We start from the raw sequence: 19980 nt of genomic DNA, 5'->3' as shown, positions 1-19980 counted from the left end.
AGGGAGCAGCATGAGGAAAGTGATGATGTGGGGAAGACCTTGATGTGTCTGGAGGACAGTAAAACACAGTTTCTGTGGGTGAGGAGCCTCTGGAAAGTTCCGCCCTGCACAGTCTTGCGAGAAGCATGCTGTGGCTTTCGGAGGGGCTGCTGAAAGGGGGGAGCTTGGCGTTAGAAGTAGGAAGGGGACCCCCAAGTTGGAGGGTGTCTGGGTACCACGTGCTGCTCACTTGTGGCCTTTCCACATCCTGAGACTCTTCCCCGGGAACTTCCAGGCTCTGTTGAGCAATCCAGGGGGTCGTTTACCAACACACTTGACTTTTCTCATCGATGCCAATCTGATGCGCAGAAATGCTGTTGTCTTTATTCAGTAACAATAGTCATCATTATGTCATAATAATATTGCATCTCTTAATACTAGCAAAGTGGCACGTTTTACTTGTCCCTTTGCCATTTGTATATGATTGTTGGTAACTGGCATTTTAATTAACAGCAACAATTGATATTTTAAAACTAAGCACATTGTAAGTTTCCTTTCATTCTGGGTCCACGGGAATAATGATCCCCCTGAATAATTACTTAATGCCGTGGCCCATCCCTTGCACTGCCTTTGGGAACGTGGCTTTGCCCTTGGCCTCTGCAGCTTTTGCTGCTGTTCACAGCAGAGTGTAAGGACCGTCACCAGCCGAGCCCGTCCTGAGTACCTTTCACAGTCTGAGCCCAGTGGGAGGAGTGAAACAGGCCTTGCTCTCAAGGAAAGCCCCTCTGCAGCCCCATCCTGCAGAGGGGCAGGATGTCAGGTAAAGTGTGATCAAGGCTCTGGCACAGGCGAGCAGGGAGGCACAGGGCATGCAGAGTAGGCTGTTCTCTGGTCAGGTCTCACTCCCACCTTCAGCTGGCTGTCTAGCCCACCTTCTCCCCTGCCTCACCCGGTTGAAGACATTGAGGTGTGTTCAGGGGTGGTCACTGGGACCCCTTCATACTCTACTGGTTCCATGTTACACACGCCTGGCCCCTAGCGCCAACCTGGAGGGTAACTCGATTTTAGAGAATCACCTGGAAGGTAAGAACGGTCCTCAGACATTTTTGGGCAGCAGAAAGTTTAGAATCACAGGAGTTTTGGTACTCCTTCGGAGCTCATGAAATTCATGCAAGGTCTGTGCTGGTCTTGGGCCAGCACTGTTCTCAGCATGTGGGATATTTCTCTCTAGTGTTACTAGGAAAACTCATGGCCCTGTGTATATATCATAAAATCACATCTCTAAGCATGTGAGTCTAGTAAAAACTGGCTGAGAAACCGACTGTGGTTTCTGATTTTTATACTAATGGTTAATTTGGGGATTTTTTTGTTTGTTTTTTAATAACAGCTTGATTGAGATACTCATCACATACCACACAATTCACCTTTTAAAAGTGTACAATGTAATGTTTTTTAGTATGTTTTTCAAGTTGTGTATCCATTACCACAATCAATTTTAGAACATTTGCACCACCCCCAAAAGAAACCCTGTATCCTTAATCAGTCACTCTTCCTTCCCTCCACCCCTCCCCCCAGCCTTAGGCAACCACTACTCTACTTTTTGACAATGTACATTTGCCTTCTCTGAACATTTTATACAAATGGAATCTGGCCTTTCGTGATTGGCTTCTTTTACTTAGCACAATGTTTTCCAGGTTCAGACGTGTTACAGAGTGCATCAGAAGTTCATTCCTTTTTCTTAACCAAGCAATAGTCCATTTTATGGATAAACCGTATTTTATTTATTTATTCATTTGTTGATAGACATTGGGGTTGGTTCCACTTTTTGGCTGTTATAAATATGAAAGTTTGTGTGTGGATGTGTGTTTTCCATTCTCTTGGGTTTCTGCGTAGGAGTGGAATGGCTGGATCCTGTGGTAACTCTGCGCTTAACCTTTCTCATACTGTTCTCCGAAGTGGCTCTGTTACTTTACAATCCCACCAGCAGTGTATGAGGGTCGTGGTATGCGTTTTGAAAGATAAAGTCTCATTTAACAAGGAGATCATAGTGTTCCAGCACCTGTCGTTCAGTCCCCTTTCAGAGCCTTTTAAAGGTTGTAGCCCATGGCTACAGTTCTCTTCTCTGTCTCAGGCCCCATCCTCTGCTGATCCTAAGGGCTTGGAGAGAGTCTTGAGTATGTATTTTCAGGCATAAAAGGAAGGCTGTGAGTTGAATGTGTTAGGAAACTAGGGTGAGGTGTCCTGGCCTCTGGTGGATGAGCTCTCCCATTTTCCTTCTGCTCTTTGATCCTTCGGAAGAACCACACCTGCTGTAAATTCTGTCTGTGGGTTTTTCTACAGTGTGTGGGACAGCGCTGTGCGTACTTGGAGAACTTTGGTCCATAACAGGGATTCAGGGAGTATTTTGTGAGTGATGTGCTGAAGGTAATGCTCTCGTACTGGGACTTTCCAAAGTCGCCTTTCTTCCCCAAATCTGCATTGTTGATTTAGAACAGCTCTGAGGGTAGAGCAAACAGCTGTGCTCAGAGCCCCCAGGCCACCCAGAAGTCCCCTGCAGACAGTCCTGTTGGAAGGGGGCTGCTTTGTGTCTCTTTCTGCCCGAGGGACATCTCTGGTCACAGAGGATATCTGGCCTGCATGTGGCCCAGCCAGAATTTCTGGGGACCCCAGGAGCAACTCAACTAATGAGGGGTGGGTCATTAAGGGTTAATTTGTATTTCAGTCCTTTTATTCCGGGTAGAACTGACTGGCAGATGAGTGATTGTTTGTGGAGAAATAGTAAAGCGATCAAATTAATCTACTGATCTTATTGCTCTGTAAACTGGAAAGTGATGCTGACATTTGATGTTTTTAGTAGAAAGTTGTGACCCAACCTGAGGAGCCTGGGTGCCCATCCTACAGACCAGGACCCTGAGGTCCACGGGCGCAGGGCAAAGAATGTGCCAGCGTTGTCTTGGGACCTGGCTGAGCGTGACTCAGTTTACTGCGGTCCAGTGGGATGGGATAGGGGTACAAGAGCCAGCACCCAGGAAGCAAGAGGGCTGGGGCCAGGGTTTAGGTGGGACCCTGCTTCATAAGAAGAGTGTGCAAAGTGAAGCAGGCTTGGTCACATGCGTGTAACTAAAAACGGGGGTGAAGGGGGAGCTGGCTCACACGTGACTCATAAGGAAGGGGCGGACCTCCAAGGAGGTGACCGGATTGAAGAAACGTCATCTGCTGACAAGCCGAAGGGCTCCTGGGTTTCCTCTGTCGATGAGAAATGTCCGTTTGTCCACTACTGCAGAAGAGATAGAACCATCCTTTATGAGGCAGGATTGCCAGTGCTCGTATGTTTCCAACAATAGCCACTTTTTTCCCTCTTGGAAGTTTGTTTTCGTTTTTAATTGGAGTCTAGTTGATTTACAATGTTGTGTTAGTTTCTTCTGTAGAGCAAAGTGATTCAGTTATACATGTACATACATCCACTCTTTTTTAGATTCTTTTCCCATGTAGGTCTTTACGGAGTATTGAGTAGAGTTCCCTGTGCTATATAGTAGGTCCTTACTAGTTATTTATTTTATATCTAGTAGTGTGTATATGTCAATCCCAGTCTCCCAATTTATCTCTCCATTTTCCCGGCTGGTAACCATAAGTTTGTTTTCTACATCTGTGACTCTATTTCTGTTTTGTAAATAAGTTCATTTGTATCAGTTGTTTTAGATTCCACATATAAGCAATATCATATGATATTCATCTTTGTCTGACTTACTTCACTTAGTATGATAACCTCTAGGTCCATCCATGTTGCTGCAAATGGCATTTTTTGGTTCTTTTTTATGGCTGAGTAATATTCCATCGTATATATGTGCCACATCTTCCTTATCCATTCCTCTGTAGATGGACACTTAGGTTGCTTCCACGTCTTGGCTATTGTAAATAGTGCTGCTGTGAACATTGGGGTGCATGTACCTTTTCAGATGAGAGTTTTCTCCTGATATATGCCCAGTAGTGGGATTGCTGGATCGCATGGTAGCTCTATTTTTAGTTTTTTAAGGAACCTCCATACTGCTCTCCAGAGTGGCTGCACCCCTCTTGGAAGCTTTTGAGGGAAAGTGTGAAATCTGTACCCCTACCCCAACATTAGGAGACTTAAGGGCCCTGTGGGCAGTTTCCAAGGCAAAGATAACAAAGCAGAGGGGGAAGCTGCACCCCTGGTATTGGGACTGGATTTTACATGTGGGCGGGAGTGACCATCCAGGGGGAGTCAAGGGCCCAGGGGCTGCATCTTGGTGGGACTAAGCCCGCTTTAGTCCTTTTGGGTTCCTCGAGGTGGGCTGGGTGGGGTGGGAGAGCACGTGCCTTACCTGTGGGAACAGGTGCATTTCAGGACTCCTGTTTCCCATCCTCTGAATCTCCTCACCTGCTTCTCGATGCTCAGAATCTCCTGCAGGGCTCTGAGCCCAGCTCTGCACAATGAGAGAGAAAGAGCATCACTAAAGTAGCAGGTGGACACGTGCACACAGGAGGACATGTGCACACAGGTGGACACGTGCACACAGGAGGACAGTAAACCTGTCACTGAGCCTGGCTATGTGTAGAGTTAGGGGGGGAGGGGAGGGGCCAGAGGGGCGAGCTGTGGATCTCATAGACCTGCCTTCCTCTTGCCCTCTGGTCCTGATAACCTCCCCCAGCGGAGGCTGAGCTGAGTGTGCTGTGGGTACCAGGCCCTGCTCAGAGCCCCGGGTGGGCCTCACAGCAATAGGCCCACCTAGGGACATGCACAGACCCCACAGCCCAGAAAACCCCACAGCCCAGGCAAAAAGCCCTTGTGCCTTTTTAGTACTTGGTGCAGCTGGTTCCGTTTCCCAAGGACTCCAGGAGGCAAGGAAGCCTGTGCCCAGGCCCTGGAGAGGGATCCTTAAGGCAAGTTACTTTACCTCTAGACCTCAGTCTTCCCATCTGCAAAGTGGGTCTAAACCAGACTCTTCATCAGAGTATTGAGAGGATTCAGTGAGCACTTAGCAGGACGTCTGGCTAAGTGAGCACCTGGCAGGATACCTGTCCTCAGGGTTGATACTTTCTCCAGAGATGTTCACACCATCCCTGCCCTCAAGCACTGGAGCCCCCACGAAGAAGCTACTCATGGCGAAAACACTTTTTGAAAGGTGGCAGTGACTAACTGCCACAATATAAGAAGCATTTGTGCCGAATGAGAGAGGTGAGCATGTGAATTAATAACGCCCAAGCTGGGGGCAGGAGGACGAGCCCAGGGAGCCCTGGCACCGGGCAGGGGGCAGGGCATGTGCTTGACCCACACCTGCAGCCTGCACAGATGGCCCGTGAGACGGGAGCCAGGATAGACCACCCTCCCCTCTGGGGCTTCAGAAGCGAGCACAGAGAATCCACGTCCTGTGTTCCTCAATTCCATGGCAGTGAGCATGGCATAGACAGACATGGAAAAGGGGAAACGAGCAGTTGTTTGTACTTGCAAAAACGGAGTCCTTGGCGTGCTAATTTGCATAGTTTCCTAGTCCAAAGAGGGGACCCCCAACTGTGGGGTAGAGAGGTGCCCTTATGTGCACTTTGGGGGCTGGGGATTGTGCTTCAGAAAACACTCTTGAGAAGCAGGCAGCGACGCGCATGGATCTTCTGAGCAGCTGCCCATGAATAATTTTTAAAAGTTGCCAAATATTTAGAAGTCCAGCTCGTTCGTCATAGATTTACAGAACGGGTGCCTAGGGAAATGGACTTCTTTTCAGCCTTGGCAACATCGTTTTAAGGACCCTCCCCCTTTTCCAGGATGGGCAAAAGATTCTCCCAAACTGCTCATCATTCAGAGAGGTTTCCTTTCAGCCTTTCTTTCGTGCGTTAGAAAATACAGAAATTAACAGCTTTGCTGATGCCTGGAAGGTAAACAAGGAAACTGTGAGACTTGGCAGAGTATGAGATCAGTGAGGACCTGAAGGGATGATTCAGAGGCGTTTTGCATTCTCCCTGTCCTTTGAATCAGCAGCAGGAAGCAGGGTGAACTTGGTCCTGCTTGGACACAATGCTGAAGCAGCAGTGGTTTCATCCATTTCCACTGCCTTTGGTGGATGTGATGGGGTTTCAGTTGCTTTCCCATGTGTAGTGATTTTCCTGCTCGTTGGACCCCCAATCGTCCTAGTTGTTGTGCTTGAGTGTCACCATGACTGAGAGTGAATGACGCTCCTGCTATTGCAAGGGCTCTGACCAGTGGGTCAGGAGAAGCCGGTCTTGGGGAACACGGGAGCCCAGGAGAGTGCCACCACGATGGAGGAGCCTCACTCTGGGGTCTGATTATTCCAGGAAGATTACTTCAAGTCTAGGGTCCATAGTGTCTAATTATGTGTGTTAGATTTTTATTTGTGTGGCCTTGCTTTTTAAGATTTTAACCCATCATTAAAAGTTCACATTTTAGGTGCCCCGTACATGTAGAAATACATATATAAACATTTAAAAGTAAAATGCAGGGGCTTCCCTGGTGGCGCAGAGGTCAAGAATCCGCCTGCCAATTCAGGGGACACGGGTTCAAGCCCTGGTCTGGGAAGATCACACATGCCGCAGAGCAACTAAGCCCGCGTGCCACAACTACTGAGCCCACGAGCCACAACTACTGAAGCCCGTGCGCCTAGAGCCTGTGCTCCGCAACAAGAGAAACCACCGCAGTGAGAAGCCCACACACCACAACGATCTGCTCGCCACAACTAGAGAAAGCCCGCATGCAACAACGAAGACCCAATGCAGCCAAAAATAAATACATTTATATATTAAAAAAAAAGTAAAATGCGGATGAGCATCCCCAAGTTTTTAAAATGCTGCTGCCCATTTAAAAGAGAAGCCTGTAGATACACCCTCGGCAGCATGCAGTCCCCCCACTCGAATGTTTACAATGCTTCAGGCCCAGGGTGTGTACAAAAGGCATCTTACTTTTGTCTGAGCTTGGAAAGATTACCAAGTTCTGTCCATCTCAGAGCTTGACAAGTCGGAATAATTTTAATTGTTTCCTTAAATAGAGCAGGTCCGATGGACTGATTCTAAATTGTGCCATTTTGTTCTCTCTTAGCCTTAGCCGAGGTCTGGATGCACAATAGCATTGCTGGGTCTTTCCATATCTTGTGAGCGATCAGGACCAACCCTGCAGTGCAGCCACTTCCTGCGGGAGTGCCTGCCCCCATGACCTCGCCTGCCCTCCCCGCCCCCACGGTGGATTTCCCCTGCTCCGTGGCCTCGCTTGGCCTCTTTCCCAGGGTCTAGCTGGGCATCCTCCTGCCTCTGCTCCCTGGAAGCAGAGCGGCTGCCCCTGTAGGCCCCAGGGCCAGACCTCCACACTTCCGTGGTCAGGAGGCCCAGGGCTTCTGTGAACCCAGCCGCTCCCATAGGGCTGTTTCTCCCCACAGGAAGTATGTGGCCAGCCTGGGCCTTTCTAGATCTTTCCGGCCCATAGACCACAGTGGAGCTCCTTCTAGGGTTAGAAGGGACTTTTCAAAATTCTGCAGTATGCATGTCGCCCTGAACAGAACGTCATTTTGTGGGCCCTCCTCCTGGCAGGCAGTGCCCCACACACTAGGAACGTAAAGAAAAGGAAGATGGTCCCTGGAGGAATTACAGCTTCGCTGCGGGTGGTGGGGCGGGGGGCGGTGGAGACAAGAAAAGAAAAAACAAGCAAACCGGAGGAAACCACATTGTAGGCTGGTCTCAGCATCCCTGCTTCCTTGTTCTGTGTGACGCAGGTCAAGGAGCTCACCGAGCCTCAGTCTTCTCATCCTTAAAATGGGTCTCATCTTGCCTCCTAGGATTGGCTGTGGGCTGTGGGTGAGATGCCACAGGAGCCGCCGACGCACTCGACTGGCCCAGTGAATCAGTTTCCTCTCGTGTCCGTTTTCAGAGGATGGTGCTCTTCTAGTTAAGACCAGGAGCCTTTCCAGCTGTGGCACTGCCCCGTGCAAGCTCCTCAGAGACAACCCCCTCCAGAGGGACGTGGGTCTGTCCGTGGAACCAGCTTCCCCCACCCCCCGTTTTTAATGTGCTTATTTCACCATTTAGCTATTCGCTCAGTATTACGGTAGCCGTCTGCCGAGGGCCGTGGGCTAAGGGAAGTGTTCATGTGATAAAGGCTGACTTCAGAGGATATTCTGGTTGCTTGATTTTTGCTCTAATTCTGCACTTTAGAGAAGCTGATGGCTGTGGTTTCATGTGAACATGTGTGAGCCCCAAGCCAGTATAATCTGTGATCTGTTTGTAGAGCCCACTGTTTCATGTATTTTTGCTTTGCTTTAAAAATCACTTCAAAGTTTAATTCAAAATTATTAATCGGGCTCGTTTGGGATTTAGTCCACGGTCCTTTTACTCATTTATTTAACCACCCGTTTACTGGTTTTTTTGCCTTGTGGTTTTTAGTTGGGTTTGACTCAAGGCTGCAGCCCTGCTTCTGCCTATCGCTGGGTTTTGTTTTACATTAAAATGACTCAGCATTGGGCTTCCCTGGTGGCGCAGTGGTTGGGAGTCCGCCTGCCGATGCAGGGGACGCGGGTTCGTGCCCCGGTCCGGGAAGATCCCACATGCCGCGGAGCGGCTGGGCCCGTGAGCCATGGCCGCTGAGCCTGCGCGTCCGGAGCCTGTGCTCCGCAGCGGGAGAGGCCACAACAGTGAGAGGCCCGCGTACCGCAAAACAAACAAACAAAGAAACAAAAACATACTAAGTGAAAGCAGCTAGTCACTAAAGGCCACATACTATACAATCCCATTTATATGAAATTTCCAGAATCAGCAAATCCATGTCGGAAAATAGATCAGTGGTTGCAGGGGCCAGTGGGTGGGGAGAGGGTGGTGTGGGGGAGTCATGAGCTAAACGGCAGGGGGTTTCCTTTGGGATGATGAAAATGTGCTACAATTAGATGGTGAGAATGGTGGCAAAACTCTGTGACGCTGCTAAATACCATTGAATTGTATACTTTAAGCAGGTGGACTTTATGGGATGTAAATTATATCTCAGTAAAGCTGTTGAAAGCCAGAAGAGCATGAAAGCTAAATGAATGGGGAACGAGCAAGCTGGATACTGACTGAGCTGGAAAACTGGGGTGAAGGCGGGTGTCCTGTGTGGGTTTTAAGAGGCTGTCTGTGGGGAGCTGGGCTGAAGGGATGGCTGGGGGTGGGAGGGGACATTGTAGGTCACAGAAGGAGCCGCTAACAGATGGAGCGCCTTAGGGGCCAGAGGCTAACACTTCAGATCCAGGGCAGCTGCCAGGCTCCGCCATCAACCAGAGCCTACAGGAGCATTCGGGGCAGGACACTTTTGAAAGCTGATGATGGCAGCAAAAAGAAGTTATTATCACAGAGATTAAAAGGCCTCAAGAAGACCCCAAATCCTGAGGCAAAAACGGGCACATTCAACTAGTGCTGTAGCAAAAGCAGTGGCTAGAACGAGCATTATTTTTTTTTAAACCAGAAAACTGACCCTCTCTTTTTTTCTTTCTTTTTCAGACTATAGCCTTCGTTTTCCCTTGGTAAGTACAAAACTTTAAAAAAATTTTCTCTGATGTGTAGTTAACTAGCGAAAAAAAAATGTTTGGGCTTTCAATGTTTGAGAAGTATTATCTTCTAGAGAAAGAAGGCCATATGGTCAGCGCGTTATATTTGAGTTTTACGCCTTCACTGGCTTGAACAGGCTCATATCACATTTTGGTTACATCATTTTTTTTTTTTTCGCGTTCAGAATCTGGCTCAGCTGCTCAGAATCCTGAAATGTATTGTTGAGAACACAGTTTCCACATGCCTGCCCCTCGCTGACTTGTCCTTACTTTTGAAAGGGCCTCGCCTTATCGCGGCGGCACGCATTCGGGGACTGTTGGCGGCACAGTGGCGCATAATTGCATTGATGGTAATTGCTTCTTAAATTGATCTGCTGTGGGGAAAACTGCTGAAAAGGAGTTTTTCCAGATTGCACTTTTAGTGGGAAAAAAAAAAAAACAAACAACAGTGTTGGCATTCCATAATTTTTTACCTTTTGAGGCAATATTCCATGGCCTCCAGGTCCTAGTACTTAGTAAAAGAAACACCATCGCCTTTTTTGTGTCCGCTTAATCAACTTAATGCTGTCAGGTTTCCTAAGGAAATTGAGCGAAGACCATCTAAGAGCTTTTGAACTGGCTGCAGCCTGTGGGCAGGTAACACATGGTCTGCCCTGGTAGGCGCGCACCTCTTATGAGTGAACCAGGGTGTGGGCCGCTGGGATGTGTAGCATTTCTCAAATGAAGCACCTTATTTGAGATACCTTGACTCTGTTCAGAATGAGTCTGAGGCTGACAGGTGGATTCTTTGGCCCCGGCTGGCCCCTCTTTTCGGGGGTGTGCCTTTCATTTGGGCATCAGTGCGTATATGGTTATGCCTGGTGTGACCAAGGGCGTTTTGGTTGTACAGACTGTTTCTCCTTATCTCAAAAAATGCTAAATATAGTCAAAGATTTATCAGGACAGAGAAGAGGAAAACTTCCACTTCCTACCTGCTCAACTGAGTTTGTTGTCCATGTTCTTTACCCTGTAGTTATCGGATGTTGATGATTCCGAATGGCGCACTTTGCTTGGGCAAATGGTCACGGTGGGATCAAAGAGAAGGGTCATTACTGGAATAATATTACTGGGATGGAGGCTTACTTAGAGGAAGTCAGCAATGCCTTTGCCTCAGAAGCCCAAGTGAGGGTCTTGCTCGCTCGTGTGGGTTGGGATGGATGTTAAACCTGCTGCCATCAAAAGCAGTGGATCCTGACCACGCTGAAATTAAACATTTGAGGGCAGGCCCCGCAGACTCATCTCCTTCCAAAATACAAGGCACAGGTTATGATGCGTTAGAAGTGTCTGACCTTTGCTTCCCTCAGCTCTCGACTCAGCACTGGCCCCTCCACCCCCAGGTGCCATCCACCTGCTCTAGGATTTCCTGGCCATGCCTGGGTCAGCCTCACTCTCAGCTGAGTGAGCCCATGACCTGTGCTTCTAGGGGCCCCTAGCCTCCAGTGTCTCAAACCAGCCCCACGTTCAGAAGTGCATGCCCCATCCGAAGGCAGCTGAGCCTGTGTCCGGGAGGCGACGTCTGACCTCTGGTTCTATCACAGGTGCTTGGTAGCCACCAGCTTCAGGCAGCGTCTCTTCCACCTGGTCCCATCCTTTGCCTCCTTTGCAATAGGAAAGTAAAGTTGTGCTTAGGGAGCTGTGAGTCCTTAGACTAAGAGCGTTTCTGATTTCCAGAGTCTTTCTCTTCCACGTGAGGAAAGTGTGTTGGAAGCACGAACTCCCCAACCGTGGCTACCTTAGGCGCTGCCTGTGTTTGGAATTGAAGGTCTTTTAGCCCATGGCACGTTCACTGCCAAACATCTCAGAATCCTTCCAGAGCGTCAGGGTTTCAGCCAATAGAAAGGAATTTATTTTTAATTGGTGAGGTTGGAAACTTGCTTTTGAGTCAGTTAGAACTAAATAACTAGGTCACCTTGGGCAGATGGGGAGAGAGTAAATGCCCTGAGGTTTGGCCACCCCGGGCCACCGTCCACACTCGGTGCAGTGGCTCCAGAGGAGTGAACATGCCAGCATCTCAGGTGTCAGCTCTTCCTAGGATTCTTGTGACATTTAAGTGAAATAACCCAAAGTCTAAGCGTTTAGTAAAATGGTTCTTGTCTACGTCATCAGAAAATGATGCAAATTGTTTCTGCTGTTTAAAGAAGGAATTTAATTGGGTAGTGATGTATTTGCTGTATTATAATGGATATTTAAAGGCATTTCCTTGTCTAGAAATAATCCCTGATTTTTCATTTAACAAAAGACACTCTGTGTTAATATTTGACTTTTTTTTTTTTAATTTATTTTTGGCTGCATTGGGTCTTCGTTGCTGCACGGGCTTTCTCTAGTTGTGGCGAGCGGGGGCTACTCTTCGTTGCAGTGCATGGGCTTCTCATTGTGGTGGCTTCTCTTGTGGTGGAGCACGGGCTCTAGGCACGTGGGCTTCAGTAGTTGTGGCACGCAGGCTCAGTAGTTGTGGCACACGGGCTTAGTTGCTCTGTGGCATGTGGGATCCTCCCGGACCAGGGCTCGAACCCGTGTCCCCTGCATTGGCAGGCAGATTCTTATCCACTGCGCCACCAGGGAAGCCCGATATTTGACTTTTAAAAAAAAAAGTCAATTTTAAACTGGAGGAAGAGGAGTCTTTTTAGTACAACCACCCATTCTCATATTTTTCTTCTTCTTTTTTTCAGTATCTAAAAATAGATTTGGGAAGTAATACTATAGTTCATATCGATCATCAGATATGACCAGAGTTCCCTCAACTGGGGAATGCCTGCAACTCTGTGGGTCTCGGTTGCATAGCGTTCAAAAAATGCAGTGGAATTTCAGAATTAAGACTATACGGAAGACACATAATTAAGGTTTAAATATTTTCTCCAGGCTCGTTGAGGTCTTACGTTGTTGTACCAAAGCGTATCCACCAGTAAGTGAAATTAAATGACACTGCAGTTTGGCGATCTCACTTTGGTTCATGGAAATACCCAAGGAGTAAAAGAAAACCAAATTGAAGTGCTAATGTTAAATAACAGTGAATTTAATTTTAAAAGTAACTTAGAATATTCATTCACTAGCCTTGTCCTCTGTAAGGATCTATGATTCCAACTCTATCAGTTTCAATGCATGTGATTTTCCTCTTCCAAGTCATGTTTCTTCTTTGGTGTTGGTCTGAACAGTCACCATGGTAGAGAGGCAAAAAGTAAAGAACCTGAAGGTTTTTAAATCAACTGCAGGGGCCTTGTTCTCCCAGGGTGGGGTGAATACTCCAAGCATCTTTCTGCCCATCTCAGCTGGGGTTGCATTTCTGTTGGCAGAACAGGTACTCTATGTCCTGTCCTGGTTTCTGAATCTGTAGGAAGAACAGAGAAGCAGGATGGGCAGAGCACAGGAGATTTGAAAACTTTCTAAGAGATTCAATCCCTGTTTCCTTCCTTTGCCACGTTCTCGGGGTTTTATTAGCATGTATGGACTGCGCGGGTTTCCTATCCAAGCAAAATGTGTTTCTCCCAACAACAAAGCAGTTATTCTCCCGCAAACTGAGAGTAGAAACTGACAGCCAGTTGGAAGAATGCCTTTGGATCTGATGGTGACAAACAGCTCAATCCCTCATTTATTTCCATTTCCATTTTCCCCCAGGAAAGTTTCAACATTCTTCCAAGAAGTACCTCCTAAAAGCGTCCAGTAAGTAATTGTTTGTCATATAGCAAAGGCATGGATGTTGAGCTGTCAGAGTTTCCATTTAGAGGAAACAGGAACATAGCTCTCCTATATAAACGCGTGTCTCATCTCTGAGCTCCCAGCAGACCCAGTTCAGAGCTGGAATTGTTCTTCTTGAAATCCTGTTCCTGCTGACAGGAAAACATGGATTCTCGCAGGCCAGGATGGTTCCCCAGCATCGTCCCCGTAGGACAAGAGGTAAAGGGAAACTGAAAGGGGAGCCTTTCTTGTCCCTTGGGATTTATGTCATGGTTTATTTTTATGTAATGTAACTCCTAAGATATTTAAAAATTGGGTTAAAGAATATTATCAGGACGCCTCCGTTAAATGCAACATTGGCACGCACTTGGGTTAACTTTGTGCAGCCCTGGGCAGGAAATCTGGTACTCATGCTTCAGGAAACTGTTCAATGCACCGCAGCTCGGCCAGGTGGTGCCTGGGGATGGTACAGAGGAACGGTCTGCTTTGGGGCTGCTAGGAAACCGAGTAAGGCTCACTTTTTAGGAAAACAATCCCCAGCTATTGTTGGGGCCCTGGGTTGCCTGGATGACACATCAAAATCCCACCCATTTTAAGTTGGACATTTTCTATTTTTATAATCAAAACCGCCCTCTTAATTTTCCTTAGCAACTAGATTTGTGAAGTGGCATTTCAGTTAAAAGTGACTCACTGAGAAAGTGGGAGGTACCTAGGTGGCCGGGCAGCAAGCTGGTTTTCCAGGAGCTGGTGTCTGGGTTCACGAGGGCGGGGCCAGGAGTCTGGGGCCAAGGTTGTCCCGTCTGTGTAGCTGACGTTGTAGGGACAGATGGCATCGTCAGCTGCAGATCTGTGCCGACTGCCTGGCTAAAGGCAGCGTTCACACTGGGGAAAGAAGACAAGATGTTTATAAACCCGTTGGGTGTGTGACTTACAGAGAACGTTCTCAGACCCATTGGGCCACAGAGTCAGGAAAGAGTCCTGCTACCACAGGGAAGGGTCACGGACCAGTTCCCACTGGATATGGGACCTGGCCCCCAGCTGCAGTCCCATCCACGGGGGACGTCCCTTTGTGAATCCGGACGTTCAGCCAGCAGGAGACTCGGTGCTTTCTGTTTCAAAATTGCCAATCGGGAGTGACTTTTTAAAGACTGCTTATTGCGATGCAGAGTTTGCTATAAACTATTTAAAATGTTGGGAAAGGAAAGGTCCCTGTGGAATTGCTGAACAAAAATGTGTCACATAATGGTTTCTCTGAGTAGCTTCTCTCCTTTTTTTGAATCGAAATGAACATAATCTAAAACCAGAACTTGGATTCGTGTTATTTCATGATGGGGACTGATGGAATTCTAACAACCTTTAAAAAATATGTTGACGGTATTCAACTGATTTCAGACAACTCTCCCAAGATTGATCTGCTCTCAGAAATGGTACAGATTTTGTGTTCAGGTCTTACCTATATGTAAATATGTTTAAAGCTGCCGTGTTGCTGCTGAGAAGTTAATTCTTTTTAAAAACGTCACGTTGCTGGAAATTATGATCTGCAAAAGCAGGACTTGATCTATTTCCTGTTTGGCCGGATAACGTCGTAAATGCCTTATGCTGAAAACCTAAATGGCATTGCTGGTAACTCACGTGCGTTCATCGTCCTCTTTGGGCCTCATTGACACCTGGGCGCAGTCTAGGTGTGCGTTCTCACCTCCGCCATAAAGATGGGGCGACAGAGACTTGGGCAGGCATGGAGGGGTGAGAGTACAGTGGGAAGGGGCTCACAGGTCCCCGTGTTCCCTGCACTGAGCCCAGGTTCCTCTCAAACCTCAAAACCAGTCAGGTCTCATGACCACCTCCAAAGGTAAGGTGCAGACCTGCCAAAAGAAAAAAAAACAAACCACCCAACAACGCATTTTCCATTATGGAAAATGTGATTTTTCTGTTATGAAAGTAGCAGAGCTCATTACTAACTAAGAACATATCCTGTGGATTCTGCAAACAGTTTTCTGGTAAATAATTATATTTGGGAACACTTTCATGATCGCCTAAGTCGATCTTGGCCAGGGTTCCAAACTATTTCCTCGTGTTATCTGCTGACCGAATCCAGTTTTCTAATCTCTTCCCACACGCTTGCCAGGCTTCCTTTCGGCGTGGCCAGGAGTCTGTCCATTCACTCGCCCAGCGTTTATCAGGTGTCTCCTGCAGGCTTCTGACTGTGCCACCAGGTCTTGAAAAATGCAGCAGGAGATCGTATAGTTCTGATATCAGGAAATATTGCCTGCAGGGTGGATATTTGAGTCCTTTCTTTAGCAGTTCTGATTGTGTGTTCTGCGCAGTAGCCTAGAAAAGGATTGGTCAGAAATCAAGTTTAGTTGTAGAAAGCTGAATGACTTGGACGTGTCCCTTCATGCCCTGAGTCACACCTTCTTTGTTTAAAACATAAAGAGCCCTGTGAGGACTTTTTAAAGGTCCCTTCATGACATAAAGTTCTGTGATCGAGGGCAATGCTTCTCTGGATTTTGAGTTAACAGCAGAAATGCCCCTCAAGTAACCACTGCTGCGTATCCTCCGTGTTTGGGGGCTGTCACCTTCATTGCCTTCCCTTCTGAGATGAAATTTGTACATTGTGATGTAAAGGTTTTATGATCTTTGCTTTGAAAAGGAAGCCGCTGTGTGGGTGCTTTCTCGTCCCTTCTCTCTCTTATTTGTATTTGCTCTCCTGCTGCCCTCCAAAAGAAGCAAGAACCTGTAAAAGAGGGTTTTATTCCTGGAAAACAATATTGGAAAAGCAATCTTCTTCTTTCTGTGATGGTGCTTACATATATGCGGGAAGTAAAAGCTGGGAATCCGTGGGTTTTGATTTTAAAACTTAAGCAGATACATTAGTTAACAAAACAAAGGTCCTTTCTCCACTGTTTTGCAATCCATCCTGGCAAAGGGTTCTGGGAGCCTGCTATGGTATATTTTACCTGAAGAACTGATGGACGGGGAAGGTGAGTTGCTTAATCTCATCAGATACCATGGAAACCCCAGTACCACTCTGCTCCCCTCTTGTGAGAGTCCTCCAAAAACAATCCCAGCTGCAAAGTGTGTGTTGCTGAGATGAAGTTGGAGATCCCGAAAGCACACAACGTGAGCGTGATCAGGTTCAGAGGCATCACTCTTTCCAGGATCTATTTTTGGCTTCCTTCCAATGTGAAGCCAACCCGACATTCTGTTGTGCTGTTTCCCGCTGTGGGTGGATTTATTTAATTTTTCATGAGTGATTCACTACCCATGGCTGTATGTTTTCCTCCTGTGCAGCTGAGGATTAAGTCATGTTTCCTTTTAAAAATTATTTTTGATAGAATCTGAGCCATGTGGCACTCAGAGGGTTTGAGACTAAGGGACACAGTAGTATCACTAAGACAAGGCGCTTAGCTTCCCCGGGCTCTTACAAAATGGCAGTGATGGTGTCACCCTGTGACTGGGATGTTCTCCCCCAGAGGGGACTGCGTCTTATCAAACAGCCGAAAACATCTCTCTCTATAAAAATGTTTTTGTAAGTTGTGTGATTTTTTTAAACATTTTTTTTCACTTTGCAACAAATCCATTCCACTTGGAACGCCACATGGTAGGTAGGATTCCCTAACAGAAAGCCTAGTAACAGAATCAGTTTCCATGCAGGTCCACGCTTTTCCCCCCGAGTGGCCTCTGTCTGCCTGGCTGGGTTCTAGTAACCCCCCTGTGTCCATCACCTTAAGTGACAGTAGCTCTGGACCGCAGAGCTGTTCTGCTCCCGTCTCAGGCTCAGTCCTTGCCAGACTGTTTCCACTCAGCGGCATCTCAGCCCTGCTCCTTGAGATGCATGAGGAGTGAAGATCATCTGTCTTTACCATGAGGCACTCCCTCCTGGCCCGAGCACAGACCAGGGATCCTCCAGAGAAGCAGTCCAGGCGCCTGCCCTGCGCCCAGGGCTTCCAGCGTCAGATCTCCACAGTGCTGCCTGACAAGATGGGTGAGCACCAGAATGGCAAATGCAGGGACCAGAAAGGTCCGGAGGCAGCAGGAGACGGTACAAATCAGAGAAGAATAACAAAGGAAGATGAGGATGCGGCGGGAGGGCAGGTGGGCAGCTCTGTGGAGTCAGTCCAACCAAACAGCATGACCAGAAAAGGAGCAGAGGAGGGGCCGGCCTAGGGGTCAGAGGCTCGCCGTCTCTCCCGACTGGCTGGGTGGCTTTAATCAAGTCGCCCACCTCCTAAGAGCACTGTCTCCTTAATCGCCCACCTCTGGAAGGCTCCGGCATTCTTTCCATCCAAGATGGGACCCCAGGAGATAGCAAAATTCTAGTACAACATTAATAGCACAAAAAGTCATCTGTGTTCTGGGTGAGGACACTGGAAAGTGCAAGAGGCCATGGCTGGGGGGTTGCTTTTCTTTAGGGACGATCTGCCTTTAACCAACATCCTAGGTTCAGGCTCAGGGCTTCCCCGAGCTGTTTCCCTGCAAAAGAGACACCCCTTCATCAGGGTGGCTGCTCCCGGGCCTGGTAAAGCTCAGGAAAACCAGCTTCGCTGAGAGCCAAACTGCAGGCCTGGAGCAGGAACCTCCGAGGCTCCATCCGTGTGTAGGTGCACCACTGTCAGACCTTCAGCTACCACACCAGACATCCAGGTACCGCGCCCGAAATCCACACAGCATGTCGGAAGTCCAAATACTGTGCGGGAAACCCCAGGACCTGGTCAGAAAATCAAGAACTGTATCTGGGCCTTTGTAATGATGGTACAAATGGGAGTCTTCATTTTCACCAGACCATGGTGAGCCCTTTCTGAAATTCATTTTAGAGATTAAAAAATTTAACTTTTATTTCAGCTGGGCTGTAACACTCCTTATAAAAAAAACTGTGTCTGTTGTATATATCACAGTGTCCCTGGCGAATCTGAAAAAAATGTTGAAATTGACCCTAATCACAGAACCCAGTGGGCTTGACTGAGGGTGAACAGATGATCGAGGAAACGGTTCCTTGAAATTTCTACACCAGATTCTGGGAAAGTCAGAGAACCATATCAGTGGTGTCTGAGAAATCGTGGCAGTGCTCTCCAAAAATCCACAGGAAAGGGTTTCCTTCAAGGGTTTGGTTAAGAGAGAATTAAATACTAATCTTGAGGAATGAAAAGTCAAATTCAGAGAATGGTCTGATGGCATAGGACTGCCTGTTCAGCTTTAGAAAATGCATATTTAAAAATATAAAACTTCTGTTTTCTACTTTTTCCCATGATTTATGTAATGTGTGACACTTAACGTGAAACTAATGCTTGATGGGATCCTTGCAGAGGGACAGAGAACAATGGATTTGGCCCTCATGGCTGCCTGGGACATGTAGGGGCGTGTCAGCTCCTGGAGGACAGCAAATGTCCTAATTCAAATCCCCAGGGGTGGCCTGGCACCTAGCAGACCTCCGCATACAGTGGATGAATGAGTAAATGAATGAATGGACTGAGGGAGAGTGGGGAGCGAGGCAGTTAGCAGAAAGAAAACAGCATTTTGCCTTCTCCGCAGCGCCTGGGGCGGCACTTAGCAAGACCAGGGCCACCTACAGAAGATGCCAGATTGCTTGTTCAAAAAGCAGGAAAAAAGCTTTCTCCTTTCTTCCGTGGTCTCTGGACCTGCCAGAGTGTTTTATACCTTCCACTTAATGTCATGCTCCCTGGGGGTATGGGGATTCTCTCAGGCAGTAGAGACCCTCAGAGATGCCTGGCACCTGCCCTGGAACTTGGCAGGTGGCGTTTGCGTATCAGGGGCCAAAAATGGACCTTTAGGAACCAGTCCTGGGAAGGGGGCAGAAGGTGTGAGGCGAGGCCCCAAGCCCCTGGCAGGATGCAGAATTGTTCCGTCAGACTTCACTTGCCAAACACAAATTCAGAGATAAAATTCTTCCAAGTTCAAGAAAGTGTCTGCAGCATTAAGCCCCAGGCCGTGAGCCCCTTCTGAGTCTCTGGTCTCAGACCCCGAAGCAGGCTCTGGTGTGAGAAATGGTGGTCAGAGCACTGGAATGTCCCCCCGGGGCATTTTGCGATAAAGGATTTCACACACACACCCCCCCCCACCGAACATGATCTATTTCCAGCTAGATCTTTACTTCTCCCTGCTTCCATCATTAGTTTCTGGAAAGGTCTCCCCCCACCCCCGCCACCGCCAGCGCTGCCAGCCCTCCGTATCTGACCCCCAATCCCAGGTGACTTTCTGCCACCCTGTTTCGATTTCTTTATATTGTTGTGGAAACGCTCACTACTCTTTGGAACGGCCATATTCACCCACTCTCCCCTTCTAGAACGTAGGTCCTGTGAGGACAGGGATCGTGTCCCTCTGTCCCTGCACACAGGTGCTGGCACGTGAATGAATGAATGCGCTTTAATACTCCTGACACTGCTTTAGCTCCATTTTGGAGCAAGAGGGATATAAATAAACAAATGAAGGCAATTAACACCCCCAAGATTTCCAGTAAATCCCCCAGGATTTCTTCTGTCTAAACCAGACTGGCTTCAGTGATTTCTTTCACAGGTGAGGCTGAGCTGGTATTGTTTTCTCTTGTGCCTGCATGGCAGGTGTCAAATGGGCATGCTGGTGCTTCTGGCCCACTTTTTGCCTGAACTCGGGGGAAAGCAGTGTTCCAGGTGTGCACTGGTCCCCAAACCAGGCCAGAACTACATGTTTCAGCTCCATTTGGGTTTTTTGTTTTTTTTTGCGGTACGCAGGCCTCTCACTGTTGTGGCCTCTCCCATTGCGGAGCACA

General features: G+C 47.9%; 1 protein-coding gene across 3 annotated transcripts in view; it reads left to right on the top strand.

Moving 5' to 3' along the window:
* Positions 1 to 19980, top strand: part of PTPRE (protein tyrosine phosphatase receptor type E) — a 167485-nt gene that overhangs the window by 58185 nt on the left and 89320 nt on the right. For 2 of the 3 annotated variants that reach the window (XM_033842110.2, XM_033842109.2), the window contains exon 2: positions 9460 to 9482. The gene's annotated coding sequence lies outside the window, so the exon portion shown is untranslated. Of the gene's footprint in view, positions 1 to 9459; positions 9483 to 13157; positions 13203 to 19980 lie in introns of all 3 variants that reach the window. The other variant, XM_073793810.1, reaches the window with a different exon arrangement.

Source organism: Tursiops truncatus, chromosome 16 (assembly GCF_011762595.2).
Source record: "Tursiops truncatus isolate mTurTru1 chromosome 16, mTurTru1.mat.Y, whole genome shotgun sequence".
Classification (NCBI taxonomy): domain Eukaryota; kingdom Metazoa; phylum Chordata; class Mammalia; order Artiodactyla; family Delphinidae; genus Tursiops; species Tursiops truncatus.
The sequence above is the reverse complement of the archived record's forward strand: the minus strand, read 5'-3'. Positions and strand labels throughout refer to the sequence as shown.